The sequence below is a fragment of the Enhydra lutris genome, unplaced genomic scaffold (assembly GCF_002288905.1).
Source record: "Enhydra lutris kenyoni isolate GAN:26980312 unplaced genomic scaffold, ASM228890v2 scaffoldscaffold17, whole genome shotgun sequence".
In the NCBI taxonomy this organism is placed as follows: domain Eukaryota; kingdom Metazoa; phylum Chordata; class Mammalia; order Carnivora; family Mustelidae; genus Enhydra; species Enhydra lutris.
This window is the reverse complement of record NW_019154101.1, coordinates 41816543-41829524: the sequence shown is the minus strand read 5'-3', so window position 1 is coordinate 41829524 and position 12982 is coordinate 41816543. Positions and strand designations below refer to the sequence as shown.

Here is a 12982-nt window from a genome sequence, read left to right as displayed (position 1 = left end):
TAGATTCTTTTTGTCTTTTCCAGACATACAAAGTCATCTATAGATTAATTTGCCTCCTCCCTTTCAATAATTATTTTGTTTTTTAGTCTGATTACATTGGGCAGTATTCCAAAGACAATATTATAGAATAGTTAATGCTGGCCAGACTTTTCTTGATTCATGACTTTTAAAAAGGAATTTAGTATTTATTTCTAATAACAAAATGCAGACTTCTGGTCTGAGATATGTCAAATCTTATGTCTACTCATTTATTCCTGTTTCACGAAGGAATATTAGAAATAAATGTTGATCTCCCTTTTTTACCCTTCAAGATATTCATAACCCTCTCTTACCTACTAACATATGAATGGATTTATCATTTCTATATTCTACATTGCATTCTACTTCATTATAGTATTATTCTGTTAACGTAATGGTAGTTTGCATTTGATAGTTTTATTAAGCATTTTTTGCACCAACTTTTGTGAGATTGGTGTGTAATCTTTTACACTCATATTTTATTATCATGTTACACTGGCTTTGTAAAAAGAACTGGGGAGTTTACCTTTTTTCCCTCTACGCTCTGAAATAGTTATCAAGGGCTTGAAGTTTTAAGAATTCAATAGTAAAACCTCAAGGTCTGGTGCATTTTGCCGCAAACAGTCTCTTACTAGTAAGACCAGCATTTTCATCCATGGCTCCAGATGCTATCCCCCCCCACATCTTGAGGAAACCAGCCACCTACCTTTCTTATCAATCTCTACCTTCAACCTTTGAACATGTGTAAGTCTTAATCATCTTAAACATAATCCATGTATATACTCATACCACAAAGTATTTCCTTATCAGTTAAGTCTTCTCCAGCAGGTATTTATTCATAAAACTATTTATGAAAATAGCTACTTTATTCAAGGCACTAAGCAAAGAGAATGAGCTGTAGTTCCTGCCCTCTGCCTCCTCATCAAGTGAGAAACAAAAACATAAAAAAAAAAAAAAAATAAAAAAAAAAAAACTGCCATAGCAATGTAAGGAATGGATATGCAATGCTAGGCCATCTGTCTCTTACCATTCATGCCGTGCCAAACTTCTCTATTGAGTAGTTATACTGTGGCTTCGATTTTGTTTTAACCGACCTCCAAATTTCCCCCCTTGATAAGAGTTTTATTCAGATCAAATACAATAACCTTTTCAGGATACTCATCTACCATATTGCAATAACTAAACTTCTTAGAATATTTTGAGTTTTACTGGCTACTTTCTAATTCATCATATCATTTGATCTTCATGAAAAACCACTGAGAAGGCTTGGTAGTCATTACTCTCATTTTGCAAGGTTCAGAAAATTAAGTAATATATTAATTATCAAAAACTTCAATCCGTGGTGGATTGAGGGCCAGAAATGTATTTGTGGCTTTCTAACTCCTGGTTCAGAGTTCCCTCTGGGGGATGCCTCAGACCTTACTGGGGGTGTTACATAGTATACAATAAAAATACCATGTTTCCTTTCTAAAATTCAAAAAAATTTGAATTCCAAAACAGTTGGCCTTGGGTTACAGATAAAGTACTGTGAACCTGTACAGTATTATTCCAGGAATCCTAATTTAGGTACTCTATTCTTTTCCCTTACTTTCCCTTATGCCACTTCATGCATTTCAGCTCCCATGTTTACCACCAAGCCCTTTAAGTTCTTAATAGCTTAGAATCACCAATTCTACTCCACCCCTACCGCTACCACACTACCCCAGTCATCCCACATCTCAATGACCAGACCCATAGCTTACCTCCCTGCCACCAAAGTTTTCCTACTTGACCTATGAAGCACAGTACAGCAGATTAAAAATGCTCCTATATAATCACTTTAATAAATATTTCACTCCTTTGCAGAAGAACTTAATAAACTGGAACAGATACATGAAGAATATAAGGATAATGAATGTGCAATGATAGACAAGTTTTTGTTACCTTGTAAACTTTATAGCTTTGAAATAAAGAACTCCCTCTTTTTTAAACTTAATGAAATTAAAAATGTTTTCTAAGTTAACTTGCATTTATTCTGTAATTAAAACAAACAAAAAATTTATTAGACTCCTCCTCTACTTATCATTTCAACTAAAACTCTTTGGTATGGCTTTCAAGGCCTTTTCCCACTTGGTTTCACTAGATCTGGTGTCACTGACCCCTTCGGCAGTCTGAAGGCTACAGATATCCTCTCATGATATTTTTATTTTTATTTTTTTTAAAGACTTTATTTATTTATTTGACAGACAGAGATCACAAGTAGGCAGAGGCAGAGAGAGAGAGGAGGAAGCAGGCTCCCCGCCGAGCAGAGAGCCCGATATGGGGCTCGATCCCAGGACCCCGGGACCACGACCCGAGCCGAAGGCAGAGGCTCCAATCCACCGAGCCACCCAGGCGCCCCTCATAATATTTTTAAATGCATTAAATACAGTATGTAGGATTACAAAGAGTCAATTTTACTAAAAATATAATTTTTAAAAAAATATGAATGGTTTTAAATGCATAAATGATTACAAAGAATGCATAATGAATACAAATGCATAATGATTACAAAGAAAATTAAAAAAAATACTGAAAGTTACCAAGTTTCTTTTAAACCTGTATTTGTGATATGTTAATATATATGCTTCTTTACTAATACTCAACAAAATAAAATCTAGCAGAAGTCTAATAACCATAATTTTGAAATAGTAATCTGCATAAATTATATTCAGAAATATCAATAATTATAAAGTAATATGGAAATATCTGTGCTTTACCATTAGTAATAAAGTCACAGCCACTACTACTACTACTGTGCTTTACTGTTTAAAATCCTAATACAGATCTTTCTTGAGTTATGATGGGGTTCCACCCCAACGCACTGTAACCTGAAAACACTAAGTCAAAAATGCATTGGATACACCTAACCTACAGAACATCACAGGTTAGCTTAGCCTACCTTAAATGTGTTCAGAACACTTACATAAGGGCAAAATCATCTAACACAAAGCCTATTTTATAATAAAGTATTAACTATCTCATGTAATTTATTGAACAGTGTACTGAATGTAAAAAACATAATGGCTGTTTGGGAGCAGAATGGTTCTGTAAGTTCACATTGGTTGTTCACCCTCACAGTTTCATGGCTGACCGGAGGCTGTGGGTTGCTGCGCTGCCCAGCACACAGAAGAATCTGGCAGTGCATACTGCTAGCCAAGGAAAAGATCGAAATTCAAAATTTGAAGTATCATTTCTGCTGAACACATATCTCGTTTGCACCATCAGAAAGTTGAAAAATTATAAGTTGAACCATTGTAAATAGGGACTGTCCATAGAAGGAAATACTGAATTTCATTTATAGGTTCCTGTTAGTGAAAACATAAAGATCTAGAGTTTTTTACTCATCTAAACATAGGGATTCCTCTAAAGTCTATCCTCAAACCCCTTCAGGTTCATGAAGCTAGAGTAAAACTCACACTAAGTCCACCTACTTTCATTTCGCACTAGTCCTTTTACCCATAGGAATCCAGTCAGGCTTGTCTGAACATGTTTAACCCAGCTTTCTTTCCTGATTACGCTATTGCCCGGACTTAAAATGTCATTTCTCCATCTTGATGCTTATCAAAATCTTAACTACTCCCCAAAACCAATTCAAGTTTCATCTCCTTGAATTCTTTTCTTACTGCTTCAGTCCACATGGATCCATTCCTGGAACTCCCACTGTACCTGTGGGTGGGTCAATGCTTCAAGATCCAACTTTTTTCTCTTCTAGTTCCACTTCTGTGTCTCTTCATCTAGGTTATAAAATCCCTGAGGACATGGGCTGCATCCTTGTAAATAAGACACTGCTTACATATAATAAAGGCATACAGAATGTACTCACAGTAAGCAAACTACTCTCAATAAATTAGAAGATCATTTTTTGGACAACTTTAAAAACAACAGAACATCAAGAAGGCCAAAAATTCCACTAAGCACCTAAAAGGCAGCATAAATTAAGTTTAACAGTTCACTTCAATCAAAACCTAGATATTCCTATTATATTAAAAATTCAGAAGCTTATTTACTAGGTAGTAATGAAGTCCAAGTAATAAATCAGGAAAGGAGTGGTAAAGTAGACATAAAACAATGATTTGTTTCAAAAAATATTTGCTAAGCACCTACTACATGCCAGGCACTATACTAGATTCCACAGATTCAATGATTAAAAAAAACAAAGTATCTCACATAGGAATTTACTGTTAGACCTTGGACTAGAACCTAGGGCTCCTGACGCTCATTCTGAAGCTCTGAAACAAAAAGCTATTTCTATCTTTCAGGACAGGTTAAGTGTGGAGCAAGGGGAATGTTCCCTACTTTAGAAGGTAGTAAATCATATAAAACATTATAAAGAGACATATTTGGAACTATTAGACGTATATATACACATATATACATAAGTAAAACCTACATAGTGTTATTATTTTTTTTTAAAGGTGTTATTTATTTATTTGACAGACAGAGATCACAAGTAGGCAGAGAGGGGGTGGGAAACAGGCTCCCCGGTGAGCAGAGAGCCTGATGTGGGGCTCGATCCCAGGACCTCGGGATCATGACCTGAGCTGAAGGCAGAGGCTCAACCCACTGAGCCACCCAGGTGCCCCTACATAGTGTTATTATTAAACATCATATAAAAACCTCTATACATAAAATCTATTAAAAAAACCATTTTGGGATAAGTTTCAATTATCTTATGCAGCGTTATTTATTACCTAATGAAATCAGATAAATGAGGTGTTACTCTATTCATTGATTGATGTTTTAATCACAAACACTTCATAAAGTTTTTTCTTCAAAGATCTCTACCCAGTTGACTCACTTATTTCAAAAAATATAAAAAACTTACATACCGTATCTCAGAGGTTGGGTGGGTGTGGGGTGAGGTGGTAAGAGTGATGGTGGTAAATACCATTCTAAGTAATCTTTCTTGTTGGAGGGAAGGGTCAAAAGATGAGGATAATGGGAATGTGGGTAGGAAACAAGGAATTGCTTTCCACACGTTACAATTTCTACTGTTGATTATAACCAAAAAGAAATTACTTTTCCTAAAAGGAAGTTCTTAGACCAATAATAATGGAATACAGTGAGTGAGGGGGAAGGCTAGCAAGGGCCGGGTGTGGAGGGACGAGTAAAACTAATAGCCTGACAATGCCATTCTAGGGACCCAAAATTACCCTGTCTAAAACTTATCTCACTACTTCCCACCCAATAATGTACCTCTATGTCAATTATTAATAACAGCATGATTCTGAAGCTGGCAATTTCAGGGTCTTCAATTGTTTTCCTTGCTACACACAATCAACAGCAAAGTTCCACTGATTATTCCCCACAAATATTTCTTGCATTCATCCCCCTCTTTATATCCACAATGTCCTTGTTCAGGTATCCGATACCTGGACAAACACAGTAACACAAGTCTCTTATCTGATGGTTTATTCTAATCTTAGACCTTGCTAAGCTGTATTTCGGAATGGTAACAAACCTCTTAGCTCTTTTTTTTTTTTTTTAAATTTTATTTATTTATTTGACAGACAGAGATCACAAGTAGGCAGAGAGGCAGGCAGAGAGGAGGAAGCAGGCTCCCTGCTGAGCAGAGAGCCCGATGTGGGGCTTGATCCCAGGACTCTGGGATCATGACTTGAGCTGAAGGCAGAGGCTTTAACCCACTGAGCCACCCAGGCGCCCCGAACCTCCTAGCTCTTAAAACATAACTGGATCACTCACATTCCTCCCCAACAGAGGTTAACAGGTTTTGTAGAATTATACAGTACTATCAGTAGAAGGTGGTAACACTCATCTATGGAATTATGGAAAAGGTGCTAAGCAGGAAAAGAGACTTGAAGACCAAGAACTTACAGCAAAAGAGTCAGAAGAGTTAGACAAAATTCAGGAAGGAGTGGGGTCAAGAAAGCCAAATGAAAATAAGCATAACAATAATGATTATAGAGTTTTAAGTTTATTATTTTGGTAATAATTTTATAGCTAATTTAGAATATAAAAATTTTCTATAAACTAACATTTTTAAGCATTTATTACTGCATCAACAATATCAGAGAAAGCTTCTTCCAATGAACTTTATTAATCTGTTATAGACTCACATGACATATATATGTGTATACAGATATATACATACACACACATATACACATACATGTACGAACACACTATATGGATCTGGAAATAAAATACATGGCTGCAAAAATAAATGTTCTCAGGTACTTAAATCTGCACTGGAACAATAAAGGCTCAGGGTATTTTTGTCTTGTAAAGCTCAAAGAAATAAAGGTTTATGAAAATGCTTTTGAAAGTATAATTATTACGAAAGAGAAAGTTGGCCTATAACTCTACCATCTACCTGGATATGGGGAGAAGGACGAGTAAAAGATTTTTTAAATGTGCGCGGGGAATTTCCTATGAGACATGCTACTACGGGCTAAATTCTAAGCTCAGCCTACTATTTGTAATGTGTGCCCCTTTCACTACAAGAAGTCTGGGCCAAAGTTTAGATGATTTTGCATAAATCCATTACCACAAGGAAAAAAAGAACAGATAACAATAGGCAAAATGTGTGCCTCAGTAACTTTGGTTAGTATTGTTGCTATGTGCATTCTGTAGGAGTATAATGTTTGTCTGAAAGCATCAACTCCAAGTGTGGTACTCAGAAGAGACATATGGCCATAACCCATACTCTGGAATCTCAAAAACTCATTTACTTTCAAAAGCAAGCAAGGTTACTACTTTAAACTTTAGCAGTGTGTATATGTGTGTTCACTCACTCATTCACAAATAGTTAAAGAGAGCTTAAGTGCCAAGGCATTGTACTAATGCTGTGAAAACTTACATTTAGTGGGAGAAACTGGAAAGTAAACAGACTATTATAACACAATATAGTAAATCCTACAACAGAAGAACTAAAACAAAGTGCTAGAAATACAGAAATTATCAATCAGAAAATATTACTAGAGTTAATTAGTTACAACAGAAAAGACTGTGGTATTTAAAAAGTATTTTCTGGGGGTGCCTGGGTGGCTCAGTGGGTTAAGCTGCTGCCTTCGGCTCAGGTCATGATCTCAGAGTCCTGGGATCGAGCCCCACATCGGGCTCTCTGCTCAACGGGGAGCCTGCTTCCTCCTTTCTCTCTGCCTGCCTCTCTGCCTGCTTATGATCTGTCAAATAAATAAATAAAATCTTTAAAAAAAAAAAGTATTTTCTGAAATATCTTTATATGAAGTAAACATATCTCAATGGAACTCAGAAGATCTGTCTTTTTACCAGTTCTGTAAATTGAGGCTCACCCTCTCTCTTTACCAATTTATTCTGGTATCTAAGTCAGAAATCGAGGTCTCTTCTTTGCTAGATATTTTGCATACCTATTTTTAATTTTTGTTTTTGATCTGTCTCTCTGGCTGTTGTTTTTTCCTACAAGAGAAATACTGCCACAGAAAGCCTATAAGGCATTTAAATAATAGCGCCAAACCTTTTTCACAATACACATAGAAGTACTTCCTGTTAATAAAGGTTCAGGAGTAACCTCTGAAAATATAGACACATGTGTCTATACTACTATTATAGTCATCTTCCTGTCAAATAAGCATGGTTAAATACATTATTACAGGAAATACATATCCCCCAATCACATAATTTCTGGTGCACTTAACATCAGATACACTACAGTAGGCTGATAAATAGAACCAATCCAAACTGGAACCTGGTAAAGTTCTTTATGTGGTAGGAAAATATGGCATTTTGCTAACAAACCTTAGATAAGATACAGGAAAAAGAAAAAGGTTACAGGGTATAGTTTTTAATAAATATTGCTAGACTATAAATTTCTCATATATCAACCCAATTGTTAACTCTCAAATTTCCATTTCTAGCCTGGATCTCTTGCTGGAATTCTATTTTGTGTACCAAATCACCTACTTGATATTTACAAGTCTAACAGGCCTTTCAAAGTTAACATGTCCAAAAACAAATCTTGACTGTCCAGCTGAAGCCTGCTACTTCACGGTCTCCTTCAATTCAGTAAACAGCGACTCCACAGTTCCAATTGCTTGGGCCAAAAATCTTTGGAGTCATCCATGACTTCTCTTTTATGCCTGAGATCCAATTCATCAGCAATTCCTGCCCACACAAGGGTTTGACACATATCCAAAATCTGACCTCTTCTCACCCTTTCCTGTTACTACCCTGGTCCAAGCCACTATCATCTTTCATTTGGACTACTGTAATAATTTCCAATATGATTTCCCTGCTTATAACTTTGCCCCACTCCCACAGTTTATTCCACACAGCAGCCTCAGTGAATCTAAGAAAAGTTACCGTCAGTTTAACAGTTTAATGAAGAAAAATATGATCCTATTAATTGATGTAGAAGGAGTACTTTATAAAATTCAATACCCAATCATGATAAAAATTCTTGAAATTGAAAGGGAACTTTCTTAATCTGATAAACAGCATCTACAAAAAACCTACAGCTAACATATACTTAATGGTGAAAGACTGAACGCTTACTCCTAAGATCAGGCACAAGACAAGCTTGTTTGATCTCACCATTCCTATTAAACACAGTACTGGAAGTACTAGACAGTGCAGTAAGACAAGAAAAACAAATAAAAGGCACACAGATTGGAAAGAAGAAACAAAACTATCTCTATTCACAGACATATTAGAAAACTCATGGGATCTACAAAAAAACTCCTAAAAATTGTTTAGCTTACCGAGGTCTAAGGAAACAAGGTCAGTTAACAGAAGTCAATCCTAAACTAGCAATGAACAACTAGAAACCAAAATTTAAAACACAGTATCATTTACAAGTGTTTGGTAAAAGTCTAATAAAACATGTACAAGGTTTGTATGCTGGAAACTAAACAATGCTGATGAAAGAAATCAAAGACCATCTAGATGTAAGGAGAGATACAGTGTTCACAGACTGAAAGACTCAACAAGGTAAAAATACAGATTTTCTTCAAATTCATCTATAGATTTAATGGGAGTTCCTACCAAAATCCAGGATTTTTATAAAATTTTATAAATTTTCCATGGAAAAGAACTGGAATAGCTAAGAAAAAATCTGAAAAAGGCAAATTAAACTGGAGGAATTTTACCATCTGGTTTTAAGACTTAAATATATATTAACAAAAATCAGGATAGTTACTAATGGAGGGAAAGACACAAAGATCAATGGAATTTAACAGAGAACCCAGAAACAGACCCTTACAAATACAACCATTTGATTTGTGGCACAGGTACAAAAGCAATTCAATGGAGGAAGGATATAATTTTCAACAAATGGTGTTCAAACAATCTAGACATCCATAGACAAAAATGAATCTGAATCTAAACTTTACATCTCAGGGGTGCCTGGATGGCACAGTTGGTTAAGTGTCTGTCTTTGGCTCAGTTCATGATCCTGGGGTCCTGGGATCAAGTACCACAATGGGCTTCCTGCTCAGCAGGGAGTCTGCTTCTCCCTCTGCCAGCTTGTGTGCGCTCTAATAAATAAAATCTTTTTTAAAAAATAAAATCTTAAAGAAACAAACCACATCTTAAATAAAAATTAAGTCAAAAGGGTCATAGCTCTATATATCCAAAATGTTAAGGTTTCAGAAAACTTACAGAAGAAAATTTGGGATCTAAGGTTATATAGTGAGTTCTTAGACTTGACAACAATGGCACAATCCACAAAAGGAAAAATGGGTAAGTTCAACTTCATCAAGATTAAATTTTTTTGCTCTGCAAAGGACAATCAAAAAAAGAGATTGATAAGCCACAGACCAGGAGAAAATATTTACAAATCACATACTTGACAAAGCATTTGTATCCAGTATATTTAAAGAACTCACTAAACAAGAAGAAAAAAAAAATCCCATTGAAATATGAGCAAAAGACTTAAGACACTTTACTATATAGGATATACAGAGAGCAAAGCACATGAAAATATGTTCAAAATCATTAACCATTAAGGAGATGCAAATGGATGCTTTGATAAGATTCCAGTACAAACCTAGCAGAATTTCTGAAATAAAAAATACTGACAACACCAAATGCTGGTTAAGGATGTGGAGAAACTGGATCTTTCATATATCGCTGGTGGGAATGTAAAATGGTATAGCCACTGTGGAAAAGTGGTAATTTCTTACAAACATGTATTTATCATACAACACAGCAAATATACTCCTGGGGACTTACTGTAGAAATGAAAATGTATTTTCACAAAAACCTGTAGAGTTTTGTTTTTATAGAAGACTAGAAACTCAAAAGTCCTTCTGTCAGTCAATGGTTAAACAAACTGTGGTAGATCCATACAATGTTATACTTCTTGGACATTAAAATAGAATCAACTACTGATACAGGCATTAACTTGGATGAATCAAGAGCATAATGCTGAGTAAAATAAACCAATCTCAAAAAGTAATATAATGGGAGATTCCATTTAGACAACACTCTTGAAGCACCAAAATTATAGTGACAGAGAACAGATCAGTGGTTGCCAGGGGTTAAGGTTGGGGAAAAAACACAAAGGAGTTTCTTTGTGGTGATGAAACAGTTCTAGTTCTATATCCTGACTGTGATGGTTACATGAATCTTATATATGTATGATGAATGATATATAGCCATACATATACAAAGTGAACAAACATGTTCTAAAAAACGAGGGGAAAAAAGGCAAATAGATCATGTCTTAAAACCCTTCAGGGCTTCTTATCACATCCTGAATAAAATCTAAAGTCTTTACTATGATCTAAAGACACTACATGAAATACATACTTGGATCTCATCACCCTTCCCCCCTCTCTCAGCTCCAACTACAGTGGCCTTCTTGCTCTTGGAACATGGCTAGCAGGTCCCCACCTAAAGACCTCTGGACGTGCTATTGCCTCTATCTGGAAAGCCCGTTCCCTTTATCACTTCATCAGGTACGTACTCAAAGGTCATCTAATCAAGAAGGCTTCCCAGTCTGTCCCCAGTAAAGTGGTATCTTCCTACTCTCTCTTTAGGAACCTTGAAATGAACAGAAAGAACTCAAATATATTCCTCACACGTTATTGCCCTGGTATGTTCTTAAGCCGGTAAATGGCACGCATTACACTAGGCACTCTGGTACTCAAGCCAGGGCATGTGGACCATTACTTGTTTTATTTCACACTCAGTATTCTCTTCTCAAATTCATTACGCACTCTTCTATCATTACCTTAATTCATTAATCCAGTTCCTTATCCAAATACATGGCTGTAAGGCCTGCCCCTTCCTTCCAACACTGGCTCTTTTCTAAATATTCTGTACACTACAGCCAGAAATATCTTTTTTTTAAAGACCTTAATTGATTTATTTGACAGACCGAGATATCACAAGTAGGCAGAGAGGCAGGCAGAGAGGGAGGAGGAAGCAGGCTCCCTGCTGAGCAGAGAGCTTGATGCGGGGCTCCATCCCAGAACCCTGAGGTCACGACCTGAGCCAAAGGCAGAGGATTTAACCCACTGAGCCACCCAGGTGCCCCCAGAAATATCTTTTCAGAATGTTAGTTTAAGCACTTGCCTTTCATCATTTATAGACTAAGGCAAATCTACCTTACAGAGCATAGAGGTATTTTCGTGCTCTGTCTTCTAATTTTCCACCTCATTTCCTACTAACCTCACAATAGTGCCTATGCATGATGAAATTACAGTTACCTAAGGTGTGTGGACTTTCCTTCCTCCATCCTTCACACATACTGTTTTCTCGGACAGAAATGGCCTCTCCTCTCCCAGCTTGTACTCCTTGTCTGACATACGCTCAGATTAAGCATCATCTCTCCTATGAAGATTTCTTTGTCATATCCCTTCATCCCTCACTGAGTCAGACACTCCTCCTATAGAGTCCTTAAGGGCCTTATGTTTTACCACTACCACAGCATTTGTTACAGAATAGCATACCAGTTTGTATACATGTCTGCTGAAGGCAAGACCTAGATCTTATTCATCTTTCCATCCTGTCACCAGCAAAGTACCTAGCACACAGCAAAAACTCAAAAACAACTCAAAACTATTAGATAAGTGAATTAGGTTGACTAATAAAGAATGTAGAGATAAGACACAGTGGAAGAATGAGTCAGGCAAGATTCCCTGGGTTAGCCAACTGTTTCACACAGGTGTGTCACGGAAGGCACCTGAAACGAATTCTGTGGAGTTTCTTTCTACTCTTTTGATCACGTGACAGTCTATGAAAGTTGAAGTACTAATCCTGTAGCTTGGTTTGGCTAAGATCACCAGTTCAATTTTCCCATGAACCAGCTACCTTCCCCCAAAAGTACTTCCTGTTCCACTTGCTGATATATGGGAATGGCTCTGAACAGTAATCCTGTAAATTCGTGCCATTGTTCACAAGGGGAAAATCTCCTGAAGAGAATGAAGACGTCTCACTCAGGCTGACCAATTACTTCACCTGCAAAAGCCCTGAAAAAGAAAACGAAAAACAAAAAACGAAACCTCCAAGTAAGGAAGTAAGGGAGGAAGGAAGGAAGGAAAAAAAAGGCAGGATGGCAAGCTCAACCTCACATGTCAATACATTTTCCTATGTAAAAAAGAACTGTCCATGTGGAAATGGAAGTCTATTTTTCCGTTTCCTTAGGAAATCATCATAAAGTGGCAAACAGTACTTACTTAGGTACCATTCAGGTAAATGTTAGTTACAAGGTAAACAGCAAGTTACTTTAAATGCAAATACACAGTACCTGTATTTCCACCAACTTTTGTTTGACAATGATATCTTAGATATCTCTGTTAAGTACTTTTTCTTTTCAATTCCAGCAGGTACTTAACTGTGATGCCTACATACAACCGCTTCACTTCCAAAGAGTAAATGTCCATGTTTATGGGGTCACTAATTGCAACTATACCATCTGTGCTTAATAGATTAAAATGGAACATACATTGTGTGTCAAATTCCTTTCAAAAAAAACCACCGAAGTTTTTTTTTGTTTGTT

At 36.4% G+C, this 12982-nt stretch overlaps 1 protein-coding gene across 1 annotated transcript in view; it reads right to left on the bottom strand.

Moving 5' to 3' along the window:
• Positions 1 to 4152, bottom strand: part of LOC111147521 (TGF-beta activated kinase 1/MAP3K7 binding protein 2) — a 73413-nt gene extending 69261 nt beyond the window's left edge. Inside the window, exon 1 of the mRNA XM_022503568.1 lies at positions 3706 to 4152. The gene's annotated coding sequence lies outside the window, so the exon portion shown is untranslated. The remainder of the gene's footprint in view (positions 1 to 3705) is intronic.
• Positions 4153 to 12982: the final 8830 nt, after the last annotated feature.